We start from the raw sequence: 13,186 nt of genomic DNA on the forward strand, positions 1-13,186 counted from the left end.
AACTTTAAAAGCCCTTACTTTTTTCGACTTTACCCCTTATTTCAGTTTATATTCTTAAGGTTTATTTCTGCAATTGTTTACTATCTATCGGACCGTCAGCTACGTCACGACACACCCCTATATGGTACGGAGACAGCTGGAAACTCAGCACGAGACTGAAAAGCTTCTCGACCAATGGGAAAAGACACTATTCCAGAGTGGAGCGTTGTGATTGGACATCTGGGAGGGGGATTATATATATGTACAGATATGCCCGACTGCTAAACCATGTGGGGCGGGACTACGGAGAAGTGCTGTCCATCTATGTTGATACAGATCTGAAAAAAAAACTGGACTAACGGAGCGTCTGCCTACGTTGCTTTTCGCGTGGACTAATGTAAGTTATTTTAGACTTTCCCGTACCTTTGGGCGTGCCTCGCGCTGTCTGACGTGTTATAACACGTTTGTAGCATTATACTTAGGCCATTTACCCCCTCTCGTTTCGTTTAGCTTAAAACTGCTTTTCAAGCCGAGTGGTACACGCGCTTTTCAGGCCAGCAAAGTGGTGCTGCCGTTAACGTTAGCTGTTGTCATTGCTCTCTAGCGGTCTGCATTATTTTGACATGCAGCTGACACAAACAATGCGTCCAGTGAGGCTAGGTGTAATGCCATTGTAGAGAGGCCATTTTCACAGCCGTCCCGCTACTGTAACACAACAATTCAGTAATAAGCGTGGCGTGTGAAAATTAAAGGACACTTTGGCGGTGTGTGACCGCTGGTACCGCTGTTTTTCTTCTTTTTCTTTTACTACCCCGAGTCCGGTCCTCGATCAGGCTCAGCCCGCTTGTGTGTGAGGGAAAAGGAAAGGGGCAAAAAAAGAGTCTTTTTAATTATGTGTCAGTTGAATATGTACCGACACATTTACACGCCATGTAACCTCCGGTGGTATCGCAAATGCTCAGTTTGCTAGATTTTCTGGCTACACGTAAGCACTTGGTTGTACGCTCCAAGTCCTATTCGGGCAAACAAAACAGCGTTTAATGGCAAAGCGGCGTGGACGTGTTGCAAAGTTTAGTTTGAATGAAGTGTTGCATCATGTGTAACTACTGCTCCTCACACACGAGCCCGTGAAATGACTGTGGAAAAAAGTCCAAAGCCCCTTCCTCTGGACGTGTTTACCTCGAGCACGTCAGGTCGTTAAAATCGCCAGATTTATAGAATGACGTTTGGCGCTACAGTGTTTCCATGCACGAAATAACGGCACGTCAGCGGTAATGTTACCCAACTCCCACCTCTCCGACTGACCGTTAGACAGTCCTGCTTAATTCACTTGTCTTTTCTTTCTTTCTTTCTCTGTTTACAGTTTTTGTTTTATACAGAGGGCAAAGTTTTTCAACGCGGGGGGAAATTGTTCACCTTTAGCTCCACTAGTTAGTGACCTGGCTGCAACATCTGGGCACCTCTCTGCTACTGTACAAAAGTGAAGGTTGATATGCAACATCAGGTAAGACGGAACTCACTGGCTTGGTTTTGTGGTGCATCACAGCTTCGCTTAGCGTGCGTGGCGATTCTTATCAGTTAAACACGAGCAAACAAAATGAAATCTGTATATTTAAAAAAAAAAGCTTTTCGCTTTGTTTGCTCGCTGTGCCGTGTTCGGGATATTTGTGAAGCTCTGCCGCTTCTCCACTCGCCTCATCCCGGTGTCGTTTTGTGTGTTGTGTTATTGTTACTCCACATTCTACATGTGTATGTTCGCCTCCCCTGCAGCCCAGCAGCAGGGCCAATGCGCAAATCCCTATCCTTTATTACACTGCATTAAAATGAACATGTGTTAGCCTGGCGTGCAAAACAGCAGGCGGATTATTGATGTGGCTTTAGACACATCAATAATTTACGGGGTTGCATACTTTCCTTCTCAGAGGTTGTCCGCCTCTGGTGCTGAGGACACTGCAGGGAAAAGACAAAGGGACAGATTAGCATGGAGCCAAGGGGAGCAGAGTAGACATGCATAGACTTCAGTAAGGTGACATGTTGTCTGAGTCTGCTGTCCCATTCTATTTTATGTCTTAAATATGCATTAGCAGATACGAGCCACTAAAAGGTCAAAGCTACACCATCTAGTGATTAATTTCAGTGTTTGTTTTTCACAAAGTAAACTTTAACTATCCTGAAACCTGTGCGTCTTTCATTCTCAGTCCTTAGTGCCCATCATATCATTTGTGTTTCTTATGTGTTTCAATTTAATAACACACTGTTAGGCTTGCTTTAAATAAGAAGAGGTAAATGTTTTACTCACTGGAAGAGCAGGACATATTTCTTGGGATGTTTCCACCTGCGCAGAGAGTGGTTTCCTTGACTTAATTATTATTTGTTTATATAGCTGTTTTGCTTTATTTTTAGTGCTAAAGTCTCTGTACGTCTTTTCATGCCAAGGCAACCAGGGCATCAGAAAGTTAATGCTAAAATGAAGAAAATGAGCTGGTAATTTGTCATATTATGGTTTTGTTGCATTATTTGTACATCTGTTTTTTGGGGGTTTTTTTTGCCTAGCTCTTCTGATCTTACCTGCTTGTTGGTCTCCTTTGTCCCGAGGAAAAACACAATGCTAGCCTGTGCAATGACATGATTTCTTGGCTGCTTACGCTCATATTGCCAGGAACGATTCATCTATCTATTTTCTTAACACCTTATCAAATTTAAGGTTGCAGGGTGCAACCTATACCATATACCTCTATCGACTCACATAGGGTGAGATGGTACACTTATCACAGGGTTTAGCAAAGATTCATCATGCACTTGATCAGTGTTCACTTTATTACACTTCTATGAGTATGGGAGAAGCTAGAAGTTGAGATGAATTTGAATAGAAGCAGAAACCGTAATTTCTGCCACTTTGCAGTGTTATTTATTTCATTTAAAGGATCCTACCTCCCATCTATTACCTTAGCGGGATACACAGAACCTTTCTTCTGTAATGAGGTGCTTAGTGGGGCACATTGTGCTTGAGAGGTTTGTACTCGCAGAGTTACAGGCAACTTGTAAAATGATAACAGATGCATAGAGTCTTCAAGGTGGAGAGTGCTGTTTTGAAATTCCCAGGAATATGAAATGCACATGTACATACATGTGCACATGCACACGTACTTGTTAGTGCGTGTTACATTTTTTTGTCTAACTTTATGCCGGTCAAGTCATCTGTGATTTGTGTACTAAAGTCTCGTGGCAATGCGGGCACAACCACTTTTCTTACATGTTGAAAGTGATCTTGGGTAAAAACATTGAAGATAAGATAAGCAGAGTCATTGCTCTGATGGGGATAGAAAATCAATCACTTTAAAAATGTAAAATTTTAGAGGGAAGGCTCATTATAAAATCTAAATAAAACCAAATCCCCTGGTTGAAATCAGTCCTATAAAAATCAGTTTTTAAGATCAGGGTATGTATTAGATGGTAACCCCATACCCTGGTTGTCAGCATTTTTCAATAACACTTGTTGATTGTTTAAGGGTTTTTTTTTTAGTGTTTTTTTTTTATTTGGCACGCTGCACACAAAAACTTTTGGGTCTGATTTGGAGAATTGGCTATTTGCTGGTGTGAGTTCAACTGAATACTTCTGTTCATCTCCTTATTGATTAAAACACCTGCAGAAGCAATAGTGTTATTTTTCTAAAGCTGCTTGATCCAAATAGTGATAAAGCTTGTTGAATAAAATGACTATGTCCTTAATTGTACTAATTAATCTTACATTTAACCTGGACACTCTAGCTTTTAAAATAAGTGATTAGGGTTGGACAATAGGCTCTGCACAAACTGCAGTCATGTGGCATCTGGGTTGCAAGTAGGGCTTGGTGATAAAATAATAAATGATAACACAAAGAGACAGTGATTTCGCAAATGCAGCAGACTACTATACTGAAAAGACATGGTGCCAGTAAGCACATGTAGAATTTAAGTGGCTGATTAAAGTAATTGACACTCTTTGCCAACTCCCTGGCCCAAGTCATTTCTTTCAGAGGGCATTTTCACAGCTGAGGCATAGAGAGACAGTTGAATAGCTGTGTCTTCTTCTAGTTTGCTGCCAGATTGGATTTGTGGTTAAGTTGTACATCCATAAATGAGCCTCACTGTCTATGTCACTGAGACAGTGATGCACTTCCTGTACATTTTTTAAAGTATCCATTAAATTTGCTGATTGCTTGCTTACCCTGGACCATAAGGGAAATAATACAGAGTAGTCTCTTGAGATTTATTTTGCATTCATATCATGTTCTTGTTATTTGTTTGGAATTGACCAAAGGAGTTAGTTTCCCGTTTTGTTTGTATGCTTCTGCAACATTTGAAGCCTTTGACTGGTCGGAATTAAGAGTTTAGTTTATTATATATACACCTACAGTTGTAAATGTCTTGCAGTATATTTATCATGTTCAAATTCTGACAAAAATAAATTAAATTAACCTCATATCTAAGGAGTAAAAAGGAATCTTTAAGCTTGACAGAAATAGTGATTTGATTTATATGATGATATATATCAATATCAACTGGTGTGAAAAACATTACTGTGATTCAAGTATTTTGTAAGTGGAAAAGCATAAAACTATAGCAAACTATCACCACTGGTTTGACAGTTGCCGATCCCTGGTGCTGATGGATATCGACATCATCCATCGGCACAATCCTAGTAGAGATACAGAGACGAGGTTCTTCTTTTTAATCTTCTTGCTTCTCAGAGCGTTACAGCTTGAGTCAGTCATGGTCGCAAAAAAATAGTTTTCCTTGTTTACGCACTTGCATGTGCAGCAAAATTCATGCTGAAGAGCTTGCTACCATACAGGAGAGCAACAGTGCAACATCATCAGAAAAAAGGGGACAATGCAGAGCAGATCGAAATATCATGTCCTTCATTTTAGCCAATAGCAGTACCGATTAGCTCAACCACCATCATCAGATCAGGATGGGGTGTTGTCTTTGGGCTTAGAGAGATAAGCACTTGCTGGCCTTTACCACACATGAATGAATCAGGCTATTATTAGGTAGTATTTATAATACCGTCAAAGGTATGTGGACACAACTTTAAAGTATACTGACAGTAGCAGTGTTCTCATTCTTGTGTTTTAATTTGTCCATATATTGTTGTTAATGCTTTCAGTGTTTTCTCTCTGACCTTTTTCTGTTCAGTTAAAAAACTCAATACAATATCTTTTCTCTTTTTTCTTCTGCTGCTCTGGTGATCACACCAACCACTATCTCCTCAGTTTTTTGTTGTTTGTTTTTTAAAAAACAAACACATCACTCCCTGTGTGGCGAAGGTTTTCCCCCAAGGGAAAGGACTAAAAGACACCAGGTGTTTTGTAGTTTCAAAATTTTAAGCCTGCCAGCTGTTGGATTTCTGCTATGAATGATAAATCGGAAATTCAGTTGAGGAAAACGGATATTTTTCTGCTTCGTGGTGTTCACATGTAATAGATTTTCCTTTATTCCCATAGCCACATCTCCTCTCCACCTCCCTTTTTAATGCGAACATGCTCAACAGGGGCTAATAGATTCCTTATGAGAGGTAATTGTGTAGCTACAACATAAATGCAGGGGAGGTTCTGGTGTTGTGGTTAGTCTGATTAGGTCTTGTTTGAAGCCCTAAGGGATTTGGCGAGATAAACGTCAATAGCAGCTGACCTCACAGCCTAAGGTCACAGGCTACCATGCAAGTAGCGCTCACAGAGCTGCAACTTCTCTGGGTCCCACACTGAATGTTGGTAAACAGTGGCGTAGATCACAGGGTTTGTGCACTATGTTGTGGTCAAGTGCAACTTTGCATAACACTAATGGGGTTAGAGGTTCAATTTCCACAAGGCAAAAATGCTTGCACCACTGGAAATAAAAAGCTTTTTGGATAATAGATCTCCAGTCAAGAGACAAACAGTTCCTCTGTGCTCTTGCTGGAAATTCTTTTCTCAGGGATTTTAAAATGTTTTGTCAGGAGCCATTTTAATTTGATGTAGTTTTCAAGATTGCAGGGATGGTTGAATATTGGGTGAGGGTTTTTCGTCAGAGGTCACAGTAACCGAATATTGTTATCCATTTAACAGAAAAATTTGACTGCACGCTGCCATAGCGACAGATTAAAATTCTGGTGGTGGAGCTACTGTTAAATGAAATACTACTACTACTAATGATAATAATAATAACAGGACAGAATGAGTTGAAGTTAGAGCTTGCTAGGGCTAAATTAAAATCCCAATTACATTTTGGCTTGAATTGACTGAATGATTGTTCACTGACAACATTTGCAAATTTGTACTATAAATGTGTTGCTACTTTGTGTTATCTATCTGTCAAGGTGGGGTTTTTATAATAATAATAATGCATACTTTATTGATCCCCGTGGGGAAATTATTATTTTTTTATAAAAAAATAATAATGAAAACTGATAACAAGCTCTGGTACTTGCACCATCTGAGAGTCCATATTCAATTGGTGACATCTGTTTGCTTCCTTGGAAGAAATGTTAACCATGCTATCACGCTTCCTTATGAGGTGTGAAGTGTGGTAGTAGTGAGTTCATGAATGCATGCACTTTTTATATTTTTGCTATTGTCATTTAAAATAAATTGTAATGCTATTAAATCTGTGCTATTTTTTTTTATCACATTGTGCATCAAAATGATAGACAATGGCAAATCTAACACAATCTCTGTGTAATATATGATTGTGTTAGTGTTTGTGCACTCTGGCTTTAAACAAAACATTTATTACCGATTCTTGGTCTTGGACATTTTCCTTCAACCAGATCAATTTCAGTTAAATTGAAAGTGGCCGTACCTTTGATGAATAGTTGGAAAATTTGCTGCGGTGATGAAATTACGTCTTCAGGTAAAGATCTAAGATCAGTCAATTTAACGTACAGCATCATCCACTTACCTGTTAGACTGATTTAAAATAAAACACGGGCTTGCATTTGTTTTAGCATGGCCTGCACAGTTTAATGTGCCCAGAGGACAACAGGAAACTAAAATCACTATTCTGTCTTTGCAGAGGTAGATTGGTGTTCAGGTGATTAAAAAGGTGCCAAGGTCTAAAATAATAAGTAGCAAACACCCGATACAAGAAGCATATACTTATTGCAACATATAATTCTTTATACCTGTAAATATAAAAAGAGACAAATGTTTTATAAGCAACAGGTGAGTAAGGAGTGATGGAACTGAATTACTTGAGTGTGTTATGTCAGACATTGTACTGCTGTAGGATATTACAGAATTAATCCACACGTTTCTGTTTTCCTGCCCATCCCCGAGCATGGAACAGACTTTTAGAGGTTCTGCGTCACATTTTGTGCTTTGAATGTTGATGAGAGTGATATATGTACAGATGGTATTGAAGCTGGCAGAAAAGCAGTCCATCAGCCATAGATTCAGTCTATGCAATGAAAACCTTGTCCACAGGCTGGCAAAAATAAGCCAGTCACAGTTTATTTCTACAGCTCATGCTGGAGGACAAGATACACACTCTTTAAAAGAAGGAATCAAATTGTGACTGTTTATCCTGAATTGCACAAATCATTAAGTGTCTTTGATTCATTTTAATTAAAGTCAGGCAGCCAAACTTAAAATGCAAAAGATATTTCTTAAAGCAGCAGAAAAGCTTTTTGTTACCATCGCTGCCACCTCTGTGGAAGATTAGACACACTTTCCATTGATTTAAACTTTGGGCTTTTTAATTAGAGTGATGTGAGACTTCACTTGGATGTGTTTTACAGCCACACTAAAAGCACGACTGGCTCATTACTGTAGTCACTCATTAAACCCAGGAGCACATGTGTTTCAGAGAGTGCATGAGAATATGGCGAACTGGACTGTTATTTAACAGAAGACACAGGGAGAGTGACGGACAGCTCTCAACACCAAGCCTTCAGTGCAGAGTGTTTTGAGTTGGACAAAAAAAGTTTTTGTAATTTTTTTGTAATTTGAATTAAAATGAAAGCAGCTATGTGTAGTTGGCAGCAAATTTGGAGTAAGGACTGGTCATCGATTAGTGTAATGTTATTTTGGCTTCAGCTGTCCCTCAAATGGGTAACATCATATCATTTTCATCATGTCAATATTTCATTTTAAAAGGATCGTAGAATTTCTGACTGTTGCAGAGAAATGTTGGAGGATGAAACTCTGAAATGAGATTCAGGCTTCTGTCTGTCCTACTGTGTCTGTCTACGGAGGCCCACTGTAAGGGGCTTTCACTGAGCTGCTAACGCTTCTTCTGAGCTCTTTTTTCCCCCCATTCTTATTTCCACTTTCCTTATGCTACCTTAGCACAGAGACAGAGAGACAAGCCCACTGAAGACGATTGGCTGTTGCTTAACGGGCCCCTTACAGAAGACTCCGCCCATCTCACCCTGTTTGTCCAATAATTAGTCATCCAGAAGGGCAGTGGATGACCAAGCAATCCACTGTATATGTGCACACAGGTTCTATGGTGGTCATTACTACTGGTGTAATTATGTACTTCTGCTTTCGTGCAGATTTTTTGACACGTGTACATAAGCGCTATACAAATACAGGCCATTTACCATTTACCATAATCACTTTGGATCCAGTGTAAATTTAAAACAACAGGCAGATGCCAGCAGAAAAAGCAAAGACAAAGCATATCTTGGCTCAGAGGCAGAGCACTTTTATTCTGTGTTTTTACACACAGTCACAGGGAAGCACACACTCTCTCACTATTATTTTCTCTTATTCAGAGTATTATATTATGGCCTGCAATAGTCAGTTAAGACTCTTTATAGTTGGATTTTGTTTTTACGCGTATTTTCTGTTTGTTTCTTTGCCATTCCAAATTGTTCAAGAGTTTCTAAAATAGTTTGAAATAGCAGCTTGTGAAATTCTGTGATGATTGATGTCAATGTTTACAATAAGTTCTTTTTTTTTTAAAAAGCTAAAAAAAGTAAAAGCTATGAGATCAATACATTTCAACCTAAATATAAAACAGTAAAATAAGTTTTCTCTGATCTGTTTTTATGGCAGCTGAATTGAGAATGTTGTTACAGATGTATCCATTTAATGTCCATAATTATTCACCACAGTTAGTAGGATGACCTCTGCATCAGATGATAGAGGAATCCAAATGTTGTATTGATTTAGACAAATAGCGTTTCTTCCCACATTTTTCTTCTTACTGCACAGATTAATGTTTCTGTCCATCCGAAAAATCCTGAAGCCAGGTACGGTCACACTGTCGTTTAGGAAGTGTTAGTGTAGCAACTCCTCCATGAAACACATTGGAGTACACTCTGTAAGCTCTCTGGGTCTCAGTCACATCACTAAGCTCGTCCACATTATTGCTCAAAGAGCTCACATTGTTATGGTGATGGCTGGAGCCTCTTAACCCTCTCAGGCTCAAATTAAACTTTTTGTTGCTAATGCACAACCAAGTCCTGCAGTGGTACTTATGAGTAAAAAAAAACTCATAAAATATGTATGTGGGGTAATCAGGTTGTTAGTTTTTAACTGTTGCAAATCGGCAACGCCTGCCTTGAGAGGGTTAACTCTCCACTGAGCTCCAGCTCTGAAACTCTGTCCTTCTAAAGTGTTGTCAAAATCATTAATAAAATTGATATTTTTTTAAGGTGTCAGGAAAACAGTTTTTTTTCCCATCAAAGAATAAACTTTATAGTTAGAACTTTGTCTTGAATAATCAGACAATATAAACTGTGGCTTACATTAATACTTATAATATAATATAATATAATATAATATAATAATATTTATTTTGAATTAAATGGGAGAAACAAACAGATTAAGAATGGATCTCGAAAAGGAGTTTTTCCTATGGTGGTGTTATGTTAATTAGTTCCACAGGTGGTAAGAGATTTTTATTTGCATACTTCTCCACTAGCAAATGCTTACAGGATGGGTTTAATTCAAAGCAGCTTTCCCTGTTTTTTTTTCTTTCTTTGTGTGTGTGTGTGTGTGTGTGTGTGTGTGTGTGTGTGTGTGTGTGCGTGCGCGCGTTTCGGTTTGTTTACAAAGTTGTCCTTAAGTCAGATTCCTGTTAGCAGTAAAATCTTAATATGTCTTTAAATGTGCTCTGTCACACTACATCATGCAGTCTCTGCCTTTTCTTCTGTCATTGTTTTTTTGTTGTTTCTTCTTTTGCCAGCGTTTTACAATTTTTTGTTTTTCTCTGCCCCGGTTTCTCTCTGTCCTGTTGCTATTTTCCATCACTTTTTTTTGCATCTTGTACCGTTTAAAGCTCTGTTTGCTTCTGCCAGTAGCTGGAGTTTGCTTGGGTCACATTTGTTTTAGTGCTACACTGATAGAGGCTTGTAGTATGCTCTCCAGAGAGTACAGTAGACTGCTGCGCAGACACTCTTGCCAGCCTCTTTCTCTAACATATGTATACTGTATTCTGCCATCACCAAATGATTTATTTTAGAAAATGATGCAACTTGAACTCTATAAAAGAAACTGAGATGTGTGTGTGTAGCCACTTAGATGCTGCTTTTATTACACTTGCCTTTGTTATTTAAATAAGTGTGCTCTATTTTAACCAAGTATTCTCTGAATATAGTACATTTTCAGTTGACAAGGTCTTACTGTTTCAAACATATAAATGAATCTTAAAATCCCTTTTTTGTCCCTAGTTTTGTGGTATTATAATTTTTTTTGAAGTTACTGGAATATTTTGTTGTTTTTGTTTACCCATTATGCTCTTTGGGCTGGGTAACAAAGTTGGATAGAAAACACAGCCATAGAAGTGTAGACGGGGTTAGTCGGCAGCAAACAGCAGGAGGTGTGTGAAGAAGTAAAAGATGGCTCAGGCCACCAAGGCTGTTCTCATGAAGCAAAGCCAATAGCGCCAGTAATTATAAAACTGCCTAAAATGCTGTCTTTGTAGACAGGCTTACTGGTGTGTGTTGTTTGGTGGCAGTTTTGTGACTCAAGTCAAATTACAAGGAAATAAAGTGTCATTACTTATTTCTTGCAGCTGTGATTGAGCATCGGCATAACTGCGCATTTTAAAAATGTAAAAAAACAAAAAGCACCACAAAGAATTTAATAATGCACATATCTTATATATCAGTTTCTTTCACTATTGTTTTATTTTCTGCTTTGTACCTCATACCCTGCTATTACTTAATTATCCCACACATGTCTGAAATGATGGCACTGTTATGATGTTTGGCAAGATCAGGAGTGGTAAGGGTTTACATTTAAAGCCAAAGAGAGAAAATTTCTACTCTAGGAAATAGAAATCTGAGGGAAGGCTACAATTATGTTCATATTTGCACTATGCTAACAGTAATATTTTTTATGAAGTAGAAAACCCTAAATCGAGCAGTCTGCTGATTCTGCCTACTTATTTGTCTCTTTGCTACGCATGCTGACAGATAACTAAAGCTTGTCAGCTACTGGTGTCAAAACTACCACCCTTTTCCTGCTTTTTCAAAATTAGTTAGTGCATATGGTTTGTGTCCCATACATTTATTTATTTATTTATTTTATTTTTATCTTTTGCACATTCTGAGCATTTAGCAAGATTTGGGTTGATGGATGACTATATTTTGGTGTCTGCCCGTTCATGATGTTTCCTGTGCTTGTGTGTGTTTGTGACTAGGAATGGGTATCGTTTAGGTTAGGATACCAGTACCAAAACCGGTACTTTTGAAACGGTGCTGGTGCTTAAACGGTGCTCGAACTGGTGCTTAAAGAATGGAGAACACAAAATTGGTCCAAAAACCTCTCATGTTCAGCTGTTTTTTTGTAAAAAGATAACAATTTTAACAAGTTTAACTGTTTTCCACTTTTTCTTTGGTCATTTTAGCCTTTTTGGCCAGGGTGAAGGGAGTACCTGCCATCAAACAAGAAGACAGCCGCATGTAACTACAACGGTGTTTGCGAGTTCACCTTACATGTATTAATTTAATAACGTGGTTAGCTTACACACGAACAACATTAAGCTACTCACCCAGAGAAGAACAGGTGCTGCTGCCATCATCATCCGTCATCATTTCTACTACACTGGCAGGGCTACGGGCCAGGACTCTCCTCTTCGGGTTTTTGGGGGATGTTGCTAACTTCGAATCGAATTTTAATCACGATTACGATCTGGGCTTTCAACGATCATTAAAAATGACTGAGCCGATTATTAGCCCCTCCCTCATTTATCCGCGACACCTTAAAGGCCGGTCCGTGAAAATATTGTCGGGCATAAACCGGTCCGTGGCGCAAAAAAGGTTGGAGACTGCTGATTAAGAGGACCCGAGGGAAGCTCGGAAAGCTAAGCAGAAGTTATTTGGAGAGGAGAGTGACTGCCGTTGGTTGAAAAGAGAGGTAAAAAAAACTTCAGTGGTGTTGCACACTTTTATATTATTTTTTAAAGTCATTATTCAATACATTGTTATTGTTAACCCTTTAAATCCGGTCAGAGCAGCACGCTCCGTTTTGTGTAACTATTTTTAAATCCCTGTAGAACCTGAACCTTGTAAGCTAGCGCAATAATTTGTTTTGCATATGAAACTTACATCTTATGCCATCAGCTTGTCCTCGGTCACGGTTTCCTTCCACATAAATTGCATAAAAAGCGCTTGCAGGAACAAAAACATAATATTCCAGAAACACGCTTTGCCGATCCAATCAGCTGTTCGTAACACTTCGCACATTGAAACAGACGTCACCGCTAACTATCACATGTCCGCCATTTCCTGCCCGAAACCGGAAGTGATGTCATTTTCGCGGAAAATGTAGTTTTTTTTTTACTTGTAGGCCTTTAAAGCCTATACTGGTCATGCTTGACTTTTCTGAATAGTTTCTGGGATGCTTAGAACTCGAATTGCACTGTTGGAAATAGTTTATTTTGATGCACCTGCTGTTTTCTTTGCAAATTTGCATCATAGGATTGTTTTTGTTTTTCCTGCAGTATATAAAAATTGCTGTATCTCCAAAATAAAACTATGAAGACACTCAAAATAAACTTTTTTGTATTTAAAGTTTTGAGGGATAAACCTCTTAAATTTCTCCAAGTAGAAATATATGTTAAAAAACAAAAACAATTTTCAATTTTTTTGTAGTTTATTGCACTTTTTTGCAATTAATGTAGTTACTATGGACTTAATGCATACATATTATTAAAATATGAGCTATAACAGTTGTATAGCAACTTGAAATGCTCCCACAAATGGCACTACAACATGTAAAAAAATAATATAAGC

At 38.5% G+C, this 13,186-nt stretch overlaps 1 protein-coding gene across 2 annotated transcripts in view; it reads left to right on the forward strand.

Annotated features, from left to right (window-relative positions):
• The first annotated feature begins 249 nt into the window (after positions 1–249).
• The window catches only part of LOC309697164 (vitamin D3 receptor A), an 82,700-nt gene continuing 69,763 nt past the window's right edge, over positions 250–13,186 (forward strand). Inside the window, exons 1-2 of one of the 2 annotated variants that reach the window (XM_082518857.1) lie at positions 251–376; positions 1,343–1,483. The gene's annotated coding sequence lies outside the window, so the exon portion shown is untranslated. Of the gene's footprint in view, positions 377–1,342; positions 1,484–13,186 lie in introns of both variants that reach the window. The other variant, XM_082518858.1, reaches the window with a different exon arrangement.

Source organism: Aulonocara stuartgranti, assembly GCF_965226115.1.
Source record: "Aulonocara stuartgranti genome assembly, chromosome: 20".
Taxonomy (NCBI): domain Eukaryota; kingdom Metazoa; phylum Chordata; class Actinopteri; order Cichliformes; family Cichlidae; genus Aulonocara; species Aulonocara stuartgranti.